This window comes from Parus major, chromosome 2, assembly GCF_001522545.3.
Source record: "Parus major isolate Abel chromosome 2, Parus_major1.1, whole genome shotgun sequence".
Classification (NCBI taxonomy): Eukaryota; Metazoa; Chordata; class Aves; order Passeriformes; family Paridae; genus Parus; species Parus major.
Window position 1 is genome coordinate 36171922 of NC_031769.1, and position 19212 is coordinate 36191133.

Consider the following 19212-nt stretch of genomic DNA (forward strand, 5'->3'; position numbering starts at 1 on the left):
AGCACAGAACCTGTGACCTGTATGCACAAACTCTTCATGTATTCTATACTGTTCTTCAAAGATTCAATTTAGCAAGCAACATTAGTGATGATATTCAGGTCTCTTATTAAATAAAACACCAGAAAATGTCTAATCTCCATCTTCTCTGTGACACCAACAGGCAAGTGTGGTTGAAAGCTTATTTCTTAGCTGGATTTCATACCCAAATTGAGCTACCCTTTTAAGCCAATGATATTACTGACCTTCATGAAGTGAAGGACTGACCTTTTCTTAAACGAAAAACAGACCCCACCATCTTACATTGAAATTTAGTGCTAACAACTCATCTACATTTTCCTGGGATATAATTGAAAAAGAATGTAATTACATGTTTAAGTTCACCAGAAAATACAGCACGTTATCTATTTATTATTGTCAGTGAATTATTTCTTTTTCATTATTTTTTCCAGAATTCGGGTTAAATATTGAACAGGTGTATAGAAGAAGTTGTCATTGTACAATTATTGGCATATGAAATATTCCAGGACATTCACACGGAAAGATGCTTTATGAACTACGTGGTCTTACATCTAGAAAAACTTTGCAGGATGATACTATTCTATGGAAAACTGCAGGCATGTCTCTTAATATACAGAATAGTGTTACATTTCCTTTAGAGTGTTAGAGAAAAGCGATGAATCAACTTCATATCATTAAAACAAAGTTTCAGAAAGAAAGTATTCCATCTCAGAAGCAGCTCATCTTCTTTGTTGCTTTGGAAATGTTAAATCTAAATATAAAATGAATACTTTATCAGGCAAAAAAAAAATTCAAATAAAGAAGCATGGTTTTTCAAAATGTGTATACATATCTGACTATCAAGTAGAAAAATTTAAACCAATTTATTTTTCATTTAAATTGCCTGTGTGGCTGGTATTCCTGAGCTTGCTCAGGTGGCTAAAGATAGAAATAGTACCCATGGCTAATCCTTGCAGGAATCAGTCTTATGTCTTACTAGTTTTACAGGTGATACAGTCTGTGGAAAGAGTAGGACTGATACATGGCACTGAACCTGATGTTATGTTTCACAAACTTTGACCTCCCACATGATGATATTTAAATGTTAAAACACTGTCTTGTGTCCAGTGTCTTTTTTTCTTTTTTTTTTTCATTTTTTTTTTTTTTTTCTGTTCTTTTAATATAGTCTGTAGTTAACAGACCTCTTTTCAGTTTAAGCCTCTGGGAAGGATATATTATGTTGTCATCAGTGATAGACTAATCCACCAATGCATCTTTAATCCAGAAGAGGGATAATTCTAATTCCGGGCAAAAGTGCAAGAAGGGATTCCAGATAATATCAGAAAATATGCTTTGCTTTGCACGGAATTTTCACAATTTCATAGTCAGAACTTTTTAAACTATTCTATTGCAGTGATTTATGTATAATTAGCAGTTGTAAACTACACTATGAAATACTACATATCTCAAAAAATGTACAAAACAAGTTCTTGGCAGGTTCTTCAGCTGCTCCGAATTCTCCCAGTAGATGGGGTTTTTTTTGCAGTATGTTACACATAAGTATTCCTTACATATAAAACCAATAATATGTACTAAAGAAAGCAATTAGATTAATTTTGGGGTTACTATTAGCTGTGCAGGAGATTGCAGAGGACTCCTGCAAATTCCCCACTACCTGTGTTGCACATGTGGAAGAGCAGCATTAAAGGTTTGCTCCTCTGGATTTCCACAGCAGAGCTCTTGGCTCTGCCTACATGTTGCTATACCGACACCTTCTTCCAACTCAAAAATATATTTTGTGTTCCTTACATCGTAATTTAAGTTAATGGTTTCTAACAATGTTTTCCCCACCATCCAAAATGTAAGCACAAATTTATCCAAAGACTTTTTACCCTCTCTACTAACAATGTGTTTATTACCTATAGGGAAAACAAACATAAGAATTTTCAGATGAGTGCTTTGTGGTTTAGGGGTTTTGGTTGGTTTAGTTTTGTTTTGCTTCTTAGATTTTTGAGACAAAATTGCATTTTCAAGTGTGAAAATATTTCAAATATAAACCTATAATTAACCCAACCACCAAATATTATGAAACTGAATGTCTGATGTGAGTTATTTCACTTCAAGCTTTTGAATGGAAAATTTGCATATTGCTGCTTCTTAACCTTATTTAGGTTAGGTAAGTCATTCAGAAATAGTTGCATGGTAGGAAATTATGTTCTTTTCTTTATATATATATATCCACATAAATATTCTGCATGTACTATTTATTTATTTAAATAGATTAACACCAAGGTGCTTGTTTCTGAAAATTTGTGAGACTTTCTCAGGAAACAAAGTTAACAGAGACTGAGCAAATAGCCTTATTAATTCCTATTTAAAAAAGAACAATTTTGTGTATTTTTATACTATGGTTATGACAGCTAAAGTTCTATAATTATCTCCTGTCATATGTGATCAGATTCCAGATTAAGTACTTCACATTCTTATTGACAATTTTACACTATCCATCCAACCTGAAGCTCAGCTGAGTAAATTCCTTCTTGCCTAGTGCCAATGGTGATAATTTGTTAATTCTCTATTTACTGAACTACTTATACATTCAAATATATTTTCCAATTAAAATCGTGCTCAAGTACCAACAAAAGGATCTTAGCACCTAAGCAGCAATTTTCATAACTGTTTGGGGTTTTTTCCCTCCCTGATAAAATGGAATCAGATAAAATGGAATCAGTTTTCTGATTGTTTTAGTTACCCTTAAGGTGTGATTGAAAGGTACCTGATGAGAACATACAGATTTAAGCACACCAAGTGTGATGTCAGCGTGCTTCCGCTGGCACTGTGGGTAGAACCAGGTTGTGTCTTGTGCATCATTGTCAGCTGGCACAGAGCTAAAAGCCTTTGTATACTGTGATCTTTCCAGATTGCAGGGTCAGATTCCTCCCCCACTATTTCCCAGCTACCCCCAGCACTTGCTTTTCTGTCTCATAAACAAACTGGTGATGTCTCCTAAGTTGAGCCAATGAACTAACACTTTCTGCAACTTTGTTGTCAAATTCTTTCTCATTCAAGGTGAATCCTATCCTCTCCATACCAGTCAATGTGCTGCTTAATAGTATCACAGATACCTCAAAAGCAGCCTCTTGGCTGCCTGGGGGTTCTCCCTCAAACAGGCTCAAGGAATTGCAGCAGGGTCAGACGTAGGGTATCAACAACCGAGCTTCCAGTTGATCAGACTCCAGGATCAAAATGGTCCACTTCACAAAGATAAAATATGCCCCAATTACAGACTGGGAGCAGAGTGGCTGGAAAGCTGTCCAGCAGAAAGATACCTTGGGGTGCTGGGTGACAACTGGCTGAACCAGTGTGTTCCCAGGTGGCCAAGAAGACCACTGGCATCCTGGCCTGTGTCAGGAATCATGGGGCCAGTAGGACCAGGGCAATGATCATAGTCCCATACAGGGCACTGTTTAGGCTGCACCTTGAGTACAGTGTCCAGGGATCCAATCCAGGAGGGACATTGAGGTGGTGGAGTAGGTACAGAGCAGGACAATGAAGCTGGTGAAGGGTCTGGAGAGAATTTCCTATGAGGAAGCATATTTCCTATGAGGAGCAGCTGAGAGCTGGGGTTGTTTAGCCTGGAGAAAAGGAGGCTCAGGGGAGACCTTATCCCTCTCTGCCAGAAAGGAGGGTGTAGCCAGGTGGGGATTGGTCACTTCTCCCAGGCAACCAGTGACAGGACGAGAGGACACAGCCTCAAGCTGTCCTGGGAGAGGTTTAGCTTGGACATTAGAAATAAATTCTTCACTGTCCCTGGAGGTGCATAAGGAAAGACAGGACGTGACACTTGGGGTAAGCTTGGTGGGAGGTTGGACTCGATGATCTCAGAGGTCTTTTCCAACTGAGTTGATTCTGTGACTCTGTAAAATCCTGTGGCCAAGGAAGGGTGGCTCAAACTGTGATAAGGACTGATCAAAGTCAAAGAGTCTTCAAAGCAGCAACAGTGGAAAATCTGGTGGTCTGTCAAACTGTCTCTCTGAAGGAATAAGAGCAGAGAAGCTGGTCTAGTTCTTTGTCATAGAGATGAAGTGAGTTGGCTCGAGGGAAATTTCCAGAGATACTTCTATTGTTGTTCCTGTGTTAATGCAGAATTGTTTAGTGCTTTTACTCATTTCCTTGAACAAGTAAATAACGTAGTGTTGTGAATTAATAATTTGTCACTGGAAAAATATACAGTAAACATTGGAAAGAATATTGCCTGTTGTCAATTCAGAGCCCCAATAAAGCAGACCTTGCCTCTACTTTTCTCTGTAAGAATTGACCAGCACTGCACCTTGCTGTAGCTCCATTACTAAAAAAGGTAAATATGATTTTTAATATAAACCAGGGATTGGATGTTGGAACCTGTGTTGTGTTGTTGCTCTTTGATTAACCAAGTGGTTAATGAGGCAGCTAACTGGAAAATCTTTTCCTCTTCTTTTGGCACAAGTCTTGGGAGTGTAGAATTTCATAATTTAAGGTCAGTTTATCTGCTTATCTTTGCTTTCAGCAGCTATAGTAACTTTTGATTCTAGCTTGAGCTGAAATTTGAACTGAAAGATAGAATTGGAAGGGTTTCAAGGCATCTTAAGAGCATGTTTCTTAATTTTTGAATTCTGGTCCTAAGGATCTGATTCAATTTTTAAAAAAAAAGTATTTAGGCATTATTTTTAATGTGCAATCACTTTAAAATAATGAAAAATGGTCATTACTATATGTTTTATTTAGAGTCCATGTTATTGATAGAGAAAATACTGATGTATTCAAATTCTTGAGTGATGTTCTCTTATTTTTTGCTAGACAGAAATGACAGGATGATAATTCTGCAGTTCTTCCATTCTGAGACTATATAATTCAGCAATCACACTAATCTTAGATTAGTATTATAAATATAAAGTTGGACTAATAGCACACATCATTACTTCAGAAATAAACCCTGTATTTTAATTCAAGGCAAGCATTTGAGATTTAGGAGTGAAAATAGTCATTAAATAAGGTATGTTTTCTTTCCTGAGTAACAAAAGAATATTATCTTCTGTATTGTTTTTGGGTAGAAACCTGACAGACAGTGCAACGATCAAAACAAATCTGGTTATTTGAAGTTACATATGTATGAATGAACATGTATTTTGTGTGAGCACAAGAAATTCTTTAGTGTTTCTAAACCTTAGATCATTATCTGAATTCCCAATACAGAGTTTCTGCAAATGTCCTCTTTTTTCCTTCCTCAAACATATACTACTTAAGCATTTCAATGATCAAATAGTTTTATCCTGAAAACAGATTTCTCTTATTGTTATCATTACATTTGTACATTCAACTTCTGTTTTTCATTTTTTTTATTTTATTTGGGCAGGTACCAATTCCATACACATTGCCAGTCATTTTGGATATAAAGAAAAGATGCTCAGAGTATTTCTCAGGGCAATAAAGAATAGAAATACAACAAAAGCACTGCTTCTAGCACACATGGAAGTGTAAGCAAATAGACGTACATGAACATATTAAAATAAATCAGGCAAAATATGGGTTTACAGAACATTCACTGCTCTTACTACTATTCTGAGGAGATGAATTTTTGAAAGAAAAACAAGGTGCAGGCATTGCATATGCTGTAGCATGGAAAAGGTTAATAAAGACAGTTGCTACAGCAGTTTTGCTTTATCACAAGCAAGCTCATCTTACCTTGTGTTAAAGTGACTACAAGAAAAAAGCAGGTAAGGAACAACCTGCTCACAGAGTAATGTTGTTTCTTACTCACTCAATCTAAAAATAAATAAATAAGGGGAAAAAAAAGGTGGCAAGGGAAAGTGGGTGGGGGAAGGGGAGGCACAGCGAGAAAGAAGCAAACAAAACATTCTCAAATCTCAGAGAGGAGAGAGACTTGCTTAACAGTTAAAAAAAAGCCTTCTTTTGGACTTTATCTTGCCAAGAGCTTCTGCCTCCTTCTGTTTTCTGGGACTGATAGTAGTATTCAAAGACTTTAGAACAGGTGTTGTTCTTAAAATACTAGTGTATTCAGCATTGAACTTGACATTAAATATCGTCTGAGCATCCTTAAAGCCTAATGCTGGCTGTCAATCATTTCAGGGACAGCTGAAGACAATTGTGTTATGGAGAAAGTTGTTGTCTTCCCTGTTGATATTTTGAATAGAAAACAGCTTCAAGTGTGCCAGCAATCAATTTACCTTCTCCTCAGGCCTCACTTCTGATGACTAGGAGTCTAGGATTATTTTGCTTTTTCTCTTTTTTAAACCTATAGAAATACAGAAGGATTCATCTGACCAGAATATACCTGAAATTCACTCTTACAACTTTTTTTTTGATGGCCTTTTCTTTTTGCCTTCCATCTCACTCAATAGCTAGTTATGATATGTGACTATGCATCTTATTCCAAAGCTATGCAAGAGAACTCTGAGCTGGTCCTTTCGTCATTTATTTGATGTTTACAATGAGAAAATTGTCCTCAGATAAATAACTTGATTCTTTTTTTCCCCCTAAATGACAGATAACTCCTGGACAAGTGATGAGTGTATTTTTGTATAGAGACTGCTTTTTCTCACATTTTAGTTAGGAATTTCTCACAATTATGTTTAGGAATTTAAAGTGATATGAAAAACAATAGGGAAAGCAAATTGTTTTAGAGGAAAATATTTTTGCATAAAAAGCAACCTTTGTGGAAGATGACAAGGACTCTGAAGAGTAAAAACCTTTAAAAGTCAATAACAATCACACTGTATCAGTGACAAGCTGTTTTCTCTTCTTTTCTGGTGATTTTTTTTTAATGATTGAATTAAAAAGTGCACAATATTTAAATCCACATATTTCTTTTTAGTATATGGATTATGTTTGTGAAATGATAAGACATTCACTGCATTTATTAAACTAGATTGTTTCTTTATTACTTTGAAAGCTCTTGAGATTTGGAATTTGGACTTAACATTTTACTTTTTTTTGCTTCCTGAACAGCAGGAAGAAGAATGCACCTGATAAAACCTGTAGTTATAGAATTATATGTTAGGGATTTAAATAATTAAATGTTCGATGTAGAAAAGAATAGTTAATAAATATTAATGAAAGGTCTTGAGCTACACATTTGCCAAGATTACGGAAAATTAACAGGATCACTGATTTACACAGGAATATATATAGCTGTAAGTTGTGTCTGCTTCAGTGCTATAATAGTTGGGTGAAAGCTTGGGAGGAAAAGGGTGAGAGAATAGTGTGGTTATGCACTATATTTTGGGGGCCTTTCAAGGTCTTACTGTAAATTAGTGTTTGGGATTTTTAAAGCATGGTTTTAATGGCCCTCTCAGAAGCAGAACTATGACTAAGTTATCTTCCTAGTCATGCTCAGGAGTTGCTTCTTCACTGGAAACAGAAACCAGGATGTTTCAGAAACCCTGACTGTCTTTACTACCTCTTTGTATTTTTACAGGAATATTTACCCAGAGCTGTTGGTTTGTTTGGGTTTTTTTGTTGATGTATTATTTAGCGTTTACCAGGAGAGTGACTCTGCTGACACTGCCTTGCAGAGCTTGTGCCAGAGTGGTTAGAGCAAGGAACGGTCCATGGCTCTGTTGCCAACAGCTTCCTGCCTGGAATTCGGCAGGTGATGCTCTTCCCTTGTCCTACACTGAGTTCTTTCCCTAAGGAAAGGGATGGGCTACCCACATCAGTCACATGAACTCACTGCAGTGCAGTGTGAGACCTCAGGATTCATCCTTTACATGTTTACAGGTATGCCAAAGCTTGTGATGGTTAAAGCATATTTCCAGATTTTCTTCTGATAAGGTGGAGGTTTGCATCCAACTATTTTCAATTCCCTGTAAAAGCTTGCCATTTCCTCCTCTTTCTTTTCAAATTCATTAGAAATTACAGTTAATTATTAATTAACTTATTTTTATACCTGTAGAGAGTAGTCATAAGTGACATCTGAATTTTGAAAAAGCAGTCTCTTATCCCTTAAGATGTATTAAGAACCTTTAAAAAACCCAGATTATAATCAACCTTAAACACAAAATTGATTATTTTTTTTTAAGTTTACTTACAGAATGAACTGGACTGGTGATTGATTTTTAGGGGTAAGGGATAGTCCTGGGTGGTAAAGTGTACAAGTGATGTTTGGCCAAGAAAGAAAAGAGGAGGGAGCAGCTGTGAAGAAGCAGAGATGGATTGACTGATGGGATTGCTGAGTGAGCAGCAGGTATTGCTTTGGAATGAACCAAATGCTCCCCCACGCTGCTGATCGATCCCTGCAGCAGAGGCAGTGATCAACAACAGTCAGGATGGACAGGTGGAAATTACTGCAGACATTTAAACACATCAGTCACAATTCTTATATAAATAAAGCAGGCAGGTGTTGAACTGTGTTCATACTGCTGTGAGCAGGATCCAGATGGGGATTTGGGATTTTGGTTCCAATTACAACTCAGTGCTAATCATGAAATTAGATAGTGGGAGCAGTAACTCTTGGAGGAATGCAGAGATTTTGCTGCCTACATCCAGTTGGAGCTATCTGAATTGCAGTTTTTCCCCCCTGCTTTTGTCCTGATTAAATGAGACAATTATGTATCAAAAATGTGCTTCCTTTTGACACCAACAGTATCTTCAGAAAAGCAGTTATCTGGACATTTCAACACTTCATATTTCAAATATGTTTATAAATAGAGAAACATATTTGCAAGTGATAACCTGGTTTAATTACAGAGGAAATCATGCTTCAGATACGATAAATAGTCCATGTATTAATTTTTCTGCTGATGTGTGTCTCGTGGGAATGATTGCTTGAACTGTCAGGGGAGCTGCAGGCCTTCTGTTTGTGTCTTTTGTGATGAATAATTGTAATGTTGCTAATTTCTGCTGAATTTTTTTGGGGTATGCTTTTTAAACATAAATAATCACAACCTAATATCGTACCAATCTCACCTGTAATACATCAAATTACTGAAGCAATAACTTTATATAAATAGGTATGATCACTCAAAGAAAGAGGTGGAAATAAAAACAGCTGCTCTATACATCAATAAGTCAGATGTGAAGTACAGGTAAATAGTTCAACTGGATTGTCACAAGTGACAAGCATGAGGAGTGCCTCTTCCAGGGAAGCAGCAGACTAAATTCAGGGAAATAAGTCTTCTAAATTAATAATTAAAATAAATAATCTGGGATTGTAGTAATTATTTTGCAGTTTAGCTTTATTCTTCATCTTGAAACAAGTTTCCCTTTTATGAATTCAGTGTAGGCAATGTTCTCTCACTGAAAGGAAGGCAAAGGCCAGAAAGCCCAACAGTAGAACTACTGTGTGACCCACACCATGATGGATGGATCTTAACAAGCTGAGTTTTAGGAGCTGAGAGAAATAATTACAAGAAAAGATAAGAGGTTAGAATTAATTGGAAGAGTATTATTAGGTTTTTACCCAGTCTGATATGGTTGATATGTCAGTTTGCATGAACTGTCATTGAAAACAATGCTTCCAGGTGCTCTATTAAAGGTTATGAGACGTTTTCTGCCACCTTCACATATTCTGTTTTATGCTGGTATGACTCTCTAAGAGAAACAAGAATGAAGAAGGAGGAACTTTTTCTACATTTATAGAATGAAGGCATTGGCTTCTAACCTTTTTGATGCACAGAAGTCTATAAAATTGATTGTGTTTAATTAAGATGTACATAACCATTTATTCAATGAACTATTTTTCTGAAGTGAAGTTAATGAGAAAGAATGCTTGCAATGGTGTTTCTTAGTCTGATAGTAGCTGTTTTTCTAGCTATTAAATTTTGACATATTGCTGGGCTGAGAACAGTGATTTTATTTCATCTGTTTTAATGCTTAGAGTATTGTAGTTGTTTACACAGCACTTGAATATTTTGGTGTTCATCTATCATGGCTAATTCATTGCTTCCAGGGAGAGTCTGTGAATGGCACAATAAACTAAATGTAATAACAGAATAGTTTGCTTTTGAAAGCAGGTGCTTCCTGATAGGTTTTTCAGGCTTGGCTGTAAAATAATGCAGTGAGTGTTCTAATAGTTGGGCTGTGAAAAGAAAACTGAATCCTTCCTTTTTGATAGACCAGTGTTTTCTTTGACACATAATACAATGCCATCTTGGGCCAATTGACATGGAATATCTCTGGGGCTGGTGATCAAAATTTGGATATGTCTTCCAGCCAGGCTCAGTCCAACTGCAGGGCTTGCTGCTCTGCTGCAGAGAAGCATCAATACTCTTGTTCTGGGAATCTTTTTTCCAGATAAGCCCTTGAATAACAAATCAAGTATCAGAGCTGGTATGTACATAAACAGTGTGGACACCTGACAGGAAAGGGTCTGAATTATGGCACTTTCTGATGCTCACAGACCTGTGTTCTGTTATTATGAGACAAGAGTCAAGAGCTGTGCTCTGTATTATCAAGAAAGTAAAATATTCGCAGAAATAAATCAAATTTTCTAGAGAAATTTGATTTCTTTATGGTAGCACTGCTGCTCCACACTAAGGGATATGCTTGTACACTTGTTAAATTCTCAGTAAGTCCCTACATGAATTTATACTTGCACTTAAAATAAAACATGTGATGTTATTACAGAAAACAAACCAAAACATATTTCTGATGCAAAAAAAATTCTGCAGTTTTCAATTTTCTGAAATTTTGGATCAATCCTGAAATTTTATCAGGTTTTAAGCTTTAGAAATAATTTTTACATTTTATTACTCAAGAAATGTCATGATGAAAATAATTTCAAGATCTCTTGTAGCACCTAGGTAGCTCTGTTGTTAAAATATAGTGCTAGAGAACATAATAGCAACAGCAGAAGAAAAAATAGAGAAATAAGAAAAGTGAAGTCTGTAACTTATTTTCAGAAGTACAAATTACTATGAGAGTTACAGATACAAGACTTTAACCTTATCTATTCTGTTCATGCCATGAAAGGGACATGTTTCATACCCCTAATCCTTCCTTCCTTAATCCTTTATATGAATGGATTCTTGCACATGAGAAGCACATTTCCATCCTTACTGTTTCCAAAATTACTCTTATAAAATGATATCCTGACAAGACCAGACTAGCTGGAAGGGTTAAACTTGGCTTAAACTACACTGATGACAAACAGGAAGGAACAAAGCATGGAACTAGATTAGTCTAGGTCACAGGAACTCATCTGGCATTAGAAACAGAAAATATCTCACTTTTTCTAATCTCGTAATGGTCTCAATCACAGACTTTGAAGAAATGAAGAGGATTTTTCACGACATGGGATTTGTAACAACCTACACTATGATGAAACAGCATGTCTATAAAGAGCAATTCTATCTTTACTTCCAATGCATATCTTTCAGAACATTAATGCTCTGTCAGCAGGAAAAAAACTTTTCATATAAATGTGGTTTTAAATGTCCAGGAGGAAAAAATGTTCCTCTAAAAATATACTCTACTTTCCAAAAAGTTGTTCTAATGACACAGCTTTCACCTAGCTTTCAGACCGAAATAAGAAAGCAAATTTCATAAATGTTTGAAAAAAAGACTAAAGGAGGAACCCAAACAAACTTAGACTGGTGAAAATGTGGCAATAATAAATTTATGTATTTTATCACTTTGATATATTTTTATTTCAGAATTCAGGATTCCACTATTTTATCTACAACACTTTGGGAAGCATCAAAAACAGAGTGGCTTTTACTGGTAATAACTACATTTTCTGAGGAACAGCTGAATTTGTTTTCAATCTACTGAAAATAAAAATAGAACTACTATGAATACTCTAAGGTGTCATGGTGTGTTTTCCTGCTTTCTAAATCATCAAGACCAGAACCTCCTGGAACTTCAACCAAATGCACTTATCTGTTTCTTCAATGTAGTGCCTTTTCCTGTTCCTTCCATTCCAGCTGGATACCAGTGACCCAACCTGACTTTCTCCCAAGACAGTTCTTGACCCAGCTCAGATCAGTTGGAAAAATTTATTTTGCCATGTATGAGAGAGCTGTCCTTGAAGTGTGGGGACATTCAGTTGCTTCCTCATTCACCAGACTAACTGTAAAAGTACTGGGAGTTTTTATTTCCATAAATAATACATTGGTTCCATACTGTTTTGTGAGAACAAGAGCATAAGCTCAAGTTCTTCCCTATAACAGAAATATAAAATCAGTGATGAGAAATGAAACCCTAGCCCTGGACTGGTCAGCTTTAACACATAGTGAACACAGTACCAATTCAAATGGACATCTAGCAAATTTCTTTGGATAATCCTTTTCTCTCTTTTTTTTAATTATTATTATTTTTTGTTTCCTAATTTCACAAAGTGTTGAAATTCTAACATTTATTATTTGCTAAGGTACCAGATAAAAAAATCTCTTCAGCTCTTGCAAATGTATGGAAGGTGTAAAAAATTTTTCTGTGTGCCAAAGAATCTCCGTTTACCCTTGCCTTTGAGATGCTGTATGAATATTCTACAATCCAATACAGTCAAGCTGACACTGAAATTTTGTGAAAATGGGGCATGAGTAATTTCTCTCCTGGCTGTTTTATAAAGCTTATTGTATCTCTTCTTCCCTGATAAATATTGCTGAAAATAGGCAGGGGATTTAGTGTTGAGAAGAGAGAAGATGGGGAGAAAGGAATCTGTGTATGGGAAACACAGTCACTTAAGTCCTATTTGCTTTATTACAAGAAGTAGAAGAACATTAAAACTTTCTTGAGAGATTCAACAAGCATTGGCAATCCTAGCAGTTCAAATATTCACCTTTATAACACTCTGAAATAGATACCTAACTGATTCTGTATTGAAACTTTCCAATTTAAGGCTTTCTTGGCTTTAGTAATGTAAAATAAATGTGATACATTAATTCTGAGCCTATTGCTGTGAGGGAGGAAATAAATCAGTTGAAATGCTCAGAAGATAGTCATATATGCTATTTGTCCTTCTTGCTATTTTAGACAGGAGGGTTTTTTAGCACTGAATACCTCTGGAAAGTATGGTGAAAGTGGCACAATTTTTCTTTCCTTAACTGGTTCAAGTTATTTGCAGAATGGAGTAGAGGAAAGTGCTTTTCTTTCTTTTGTCTGCAGAGGGAATCTTGCATTCCTAATCTTTACTGCTTCTTGGATGCACTCTAATTAGAGGTCTAAAATAGACTGTATAACTCCCCTTCATAACTGCATAAAACTTATAAGAATCTTGTAATAGCTCCTCTCAAATCTCTCACATCTGGAAATAGTGAAACCAATTATCTTTGAGTTGACTTTTTCTGCTTTTATGGAAGGATCTTGCATAACACCCTGAGAATCACACCTCTTAAGAGAACTGATGAAGAAAGAGTAGTCAAAAGCAGAGCCACCTAGTTTTTTGTCTTGCATTTTTTTTCCTTGCAGATGAACTTGAGCTAATTTCATCAATAGAAATTACTTCTTAAGTGGAATAATTTATTTCCTTGAAACTATTTAGAAATAAATGACACTTAAATGAGTTTTCTAACAACATTCATTTTTACACTGCTTCAGCTAAATTGTATATTAGTGCACAAAATGAAGCAGCTGGAGATAGTTCTGACACTTGAGAAAAGACTCAAATTTATAGCCAAAAATGTAACTCATCTAGGTATGAAGAATATTTTTTTAGATATGTGTGATATCAGTAGCAGTCTTAATATGTACATAATGTATTTTCTGATAATTGAACCATTATTTAAGTGTATATTCAGTTACTTAATATCTTTAATATTGCTGAATAGAGTTTTGCTTTTGCCTAAAAATGTACTTGAGGATTATGAACTTAGCTGGTTTTGTTATTAGAATCAAAGTCTGGTTGCTGCTTGTTTGGGTTTTTTTAAATACTAAAATAATGACCAATGAATCACACATTGCAAGAAACTCCTAATCTTTCTTGCAGCCTTTTGTGGTTTTCCTCATTTCTTCCTAAAATAACAACATTATCTGGCATGCAGTGTCTGAACATCATGTACTTACTATGTTCTCTGTTGTTCTATGCAATGGCAAAAATTATGTCAAGTAATTTCAATATAAATGGAAACATTGATTTATAACATTTTATGCCATTAAGTATTTCAAAATAGTTTTATCCACTGTTAGGAAGAGTTATGAAATTATGAATTTATAACACAAAAATCAGCAGAACATAAATACATTTAAATATTCCTTCAGAAGCAATGATTGTAAGATGCCAGAGCTTTATCATTATCAATGAAAAATAGGAGAGCTTGGTTGCCTTGGCCTGCAGTCATATGTCCATGTGCAGAAATGGGGTAATAAGGAACAAGTCCCCCTGACAGATCTCAAAATACAGATACAAAATTATTCTATACATAATCATCCATGTCTGATGAGTCAGCATGTTATATATAACTTGCAGTGCATTATTTTTTATAAATGACTTAATTCTTAGAAATACAATTTTTCAGATAAGTCCAAGGAATTAAATAAATTTTAAACTAAAATTTGAAACTTCTGGAAGACCAAATGTTTCAGTGTCTTTATTAGGAACACACTTACTAAATGGATTGCCTGACATAGGAAAGAGATAGGCTGGTCCAGATGGTGTTTTCACCATCTGAAAAGTGTCCTTCTCTCCACTGATTAGAATACAGAAGTAAAGAACAAATACCTGAAATTTGACAAGCAAAAAGACACCACTAGTGGTCTTTTCTCCCTGTGTTTAAATACAGGCCACAGTTATGAAGTTCAGTCATTGAAGAGTATTGATTATTTAAATAAATTTAAAATATATTTGTGTATATGTATTAGAGCACGTTCTAATTGCTGCAGTGACTGAATTCAAAACCAGTTCAGAGATAAAATTTCTTTCTGACAAATCAAGTTAGTACTGATATTTGAACTTAAATCTACTGTTTATATTTCTCATCAATAATCAGTTACGTCTGCAATGTATTGGAAGCTGTGTACCAAATTAAAACTGGGAATGATATTTCACAGGGTTTCTCTGATTTTACTCTAAGTCTGAACTTAATTCTGACTTTAATGAAGCTCAATTGCAAACTAAAACCCCTGTATTACCCTTGGCTTTCAATGCAGAGGTAAATAGGGTGGGTGTAGAAACAGATGAACCAAAAGCTGTCCACTGTAAGGTTACAAGAAAACACAGGTGGGTCAGGAGCGACTGGGTTGTTGTTTGCCACTTACCTCATGTTAGTTCATAATCCTGTAGGCCTTTGGGAGATTACTGTGGAGCAGAACAGTCCTATAACAATGCTTCACACAGTAATAATCAGGAAAAACCTCTTTCCCAGTAAACAGAAGGAGCTCTGTGCCCCCACCAAACCATAAGCCTTTTCAGAGTAAGCCCTCTCAGGCTGGAAATACTGGCTGCTTGCCACTCTATGCTCTTCACTGTTCCTCAGGAACTTGCAAGCCCAGACTTCAAAAAGGAAAGAGGGCTGAAAGTGTCACTCGACAGATCAGATCTTTCACAGATATAATATTTTCCACAGGAATGTTATCCTCATCTCTCTTGATTCTGCTTGCAGCTGTGCAAGGTGTTTCAATGCATAATGGGAATATACACAGGCAGTAAGTTCATAGGAAGTATTTGAAGTCTGTGCTTTGTAACATTATTACTTTAATTCAAACTAATCCTTGCCTCTTGTTAATGAATTTGAATTAAAAATGAGGTGTGCTCTGAACAACTCATAACAGTGGGTTGAAACTTTAAGGTTCTTTTGAACCCTAATCATTCTATGATTGTAAGAATAGATGTCCTATATGTCCTTTAATTTAGATCAAACCTGTATGTGTGATCCTTGTGTGGTATCTGTGGTGTGTTTCACGTTTGCTGGATGCATTGTACCAACCAAAGTGACCTGCTAATTCCATGCAATGTGCAAGACAGGTGGAGTGGGCATCGAGACCTGGTTCATTCCTGGTCTGGAATGGCAGGAAGCACTGCTGACATTGTGCATGATGTCCTGTATTGTCTGTACATGCCAGATCCAGTGAGACCACAGTAATGTGCATTTCTGTCGTTTTTTGAAGGTAATGATCCACATGTTTCATTGGTGGTCTGTCCCTCAATAAAGGTTTTCTCCACTATCTCTGGATGTCCCATGGTCATGCTTTCTATCTTGCTCCTTCAGGAGTAAGTCCATGGGTGTGTATTGGACAGAAATGTAGGAAATTAAATTCTTTCCAGGTAGGAAGACTGAGTGTGGTATGAGGGCAAATCTGAGGGGAAATTAAGATAGTCCTAGGGTTGGGTAGAAAGATATCATTTTGGATTATTTAAGTTATGCCTTCATTCTGGCTCTTGAGGCAGTTACAAGGCTGAGTAAATAACAAAATTCCCTAAATCAATTTTCTTCCATCCTTGAAATGAGACATCATGTACACCTAACTTGAGAGGGAGCTTTGAAGAATATTTAATGCTTTTAAAACATCTTGACAATGTGCAATGATCTACAAATATTGACTATAATTCCTTAATTATTAAGAAATTATTAATTTCCACTCAAAATCCATTAACACTGTTATTATTTTATGTTTTGGTTACTGCTCTGAAAGAATTTTTTTTCAAAAAATAATATACCAATTAAACTTAAAAAAGAAAATTATTTTTACTCTGGTCCAGACTAAATCTCCTTTGGGGTGAGTGGCCAATTCCATCAATGTCCCAGCCCTGTTTGTCAGAACAATAAGATTGTGCAAAGTTCCAGCTGCTGCTGTCATTTTGTCACCCAGAGAGAAATGCTGACGCTATAATATTGTTTAACTCCAGCTTAACCAAAATATTTGGTTTCTCAATTATGATGCCAGTTTTTGTTTTGTTATGGTATCGGTGTAGTTTCATATTATCCATATATCGTTGCCAAAATAATTGAAACAGAAATGGGATTATTGCCACATTATTTTCAAAGTTAATATATAACATTACTATAACTCCTTATCATTCTGTGCCTCAAATACCTTTTTCTTGTTTCCTTGTATATTTTGTTCAGCTGGAGTTGTCCATCCTTTCTTAATGCAATGTAATTTTTTTTAAAACATCACAATAAGAAACAAATTATAAAGGATCCTTCTTGTATTTCTTTCCTTTTTTCTTCTAGGTACTTCATGGTCATTTTAAAGTTGCAGTACTTACATTTTCTTCCTTTCTATGTGTGAATGCTCCACACCGATTTTCTAGGAGTCAGAGTGACACATAGGTGGGGCAGATTAGGGAAATCCATAGCTGGAAGACCAGACATTCTATTTTCTAAAGACTGTTGAGTCTTAAGCCAAAAAAGCATGAATATTATTCTTTCAGAGACCCATTGTAAAGAAATTCCACTATCATGGACCAATTAGAATGTCAGTTCCTGGAATTTCCATTTTCTTCCATTCCTTGACTTCTGAAAATCTCTTGTTTTGGTTTGTTTGGGGTTTGTTAGTTTTTTGGGTTTTTTTATGTCTATTTCATATTGTACAATGTATTTTTACATTCTTATAATGACTTTTTTGCTCTCCCATAGAGTCTGGGTGTACATGGGCAGTGAAGAATGTGATCACAAATGCCCTCCTCTATGGCCCTCATCCTTTCCAGCTGCACAGCTGGATGTCACTCCAGCTGTTGTTCAGTTATCACATCCACTACTCTTGTTTAGGAAAAACTTTATTTTGCTGATTAAAAAGTATACTCAACCCTGCTGCCTCCCAACTTGTCATGGGCCTGGGCTTAGTCTCTTCTCCGTTTTTGTGCTATAAGAGTTTTTCCTGGACCACTCTTTACCTCTTTGTGTATAAATCACAGGAGTGATGGCGCTTTGTCTTAATATATTCTTTAAGATTTCACCAAAAATAGTCTTTGAAATATTTAAAAACAAGGTCTTATGTAATCTTAGCAAGAAAAATATCCTCTGAATTGTAAAGTAAATAATTATTTTGTGGGGATAAATTCCAGAAGTTCACATTTATTTAAATCTTAACCTTTAAACCCTCGGGGGAAGGAAAATATCTACAGGACACTACAGCTCAGCAATAGCTTTCTGTTCAAACTGAAATATTTAAAAATCTTCTATTCCTATGTGCAGCCAAAAATATATCTATAATAAATGATGAATGGTGAACCTTAAAGCAGATTTTTATTTGCAAGATGATAGGAGAAAATACCTTTTTTAAAAAAACAATATTATGAGTCTTGTTTGCAATACATTTTTAATAATAGGTTTTCATGTTATGTGCTACAGTTTGTGCTGCTTCTTGAACAATTTCATACAGACTTTCAGATCAGGATGTGCCATAAATATCAGAGTATAAATAATCTATCATTATACAGACATTTCATAAATATTTTATGGCTGTGAAAAGAATGAGCAAGCATAACTTCTAAGACAGCCTTTTGAAACATTGATAAATATATGCAACAAAAATTTGTAACATTTATTCCCAAATTGTAACAGCTACACACTGATATAATAAGGAGACAAAGTGAATGGTTAATACACGGGAAAAAAAGAGTATTTGCAGACACTGTTAGTTGTAAATACAGACTATAATTTTCTTTTCATCTATTGCAGTGCTAGATGAGAATATTACTACACTATTAATAAACCAACTAAGGAAAAAAGCTAATATATATATACCCCACTTCCAAAAATCATGATGTTAAGTAGTGGTGCTCTGTGCAATAGTCTATGAAAACTTTTTTTTGGGTGTATTGCCATCAGAGGATAACCCTATCAAAGTGAAAAATAATCATCTAACCCTAATCCATTTTTTTCCTACTGTTATTAATTTATCACAGAACATAATTTTCTTTTTTGTGTGTGTGTGAATTTTAATCCTGAGCACTTCTTTGTAATTAACTACTTTAATTTCTTAAGCATATAAAATATGTAGAATTTCTTGCTGAAAACCATTCCTTTCCCTGTTATCTCTTCCAGTGACGATATGTTCCATTCACTTCTGAGATTTGGTAGGCTGTAGCACTTTCCTGCTGAAAACCCTTTGATAATTTTAATAGCTAATCTTCATGTTTTCATTTTTGCTTTGGAAAAATACACAATTTCAAGCTAGATGCAGATGGGGAAAATATGTGGGCAATTTATTATAAAGAGAGTTGTAAGTTAGGTTTTCCTAAATATCACATGTGATTATGTCTTAGAGTCTTTCAGCCCGATTAAATGACATGGAGATAACTGATTTTAGTAGAGAAAAAGAAACATTTAAATATCTTGA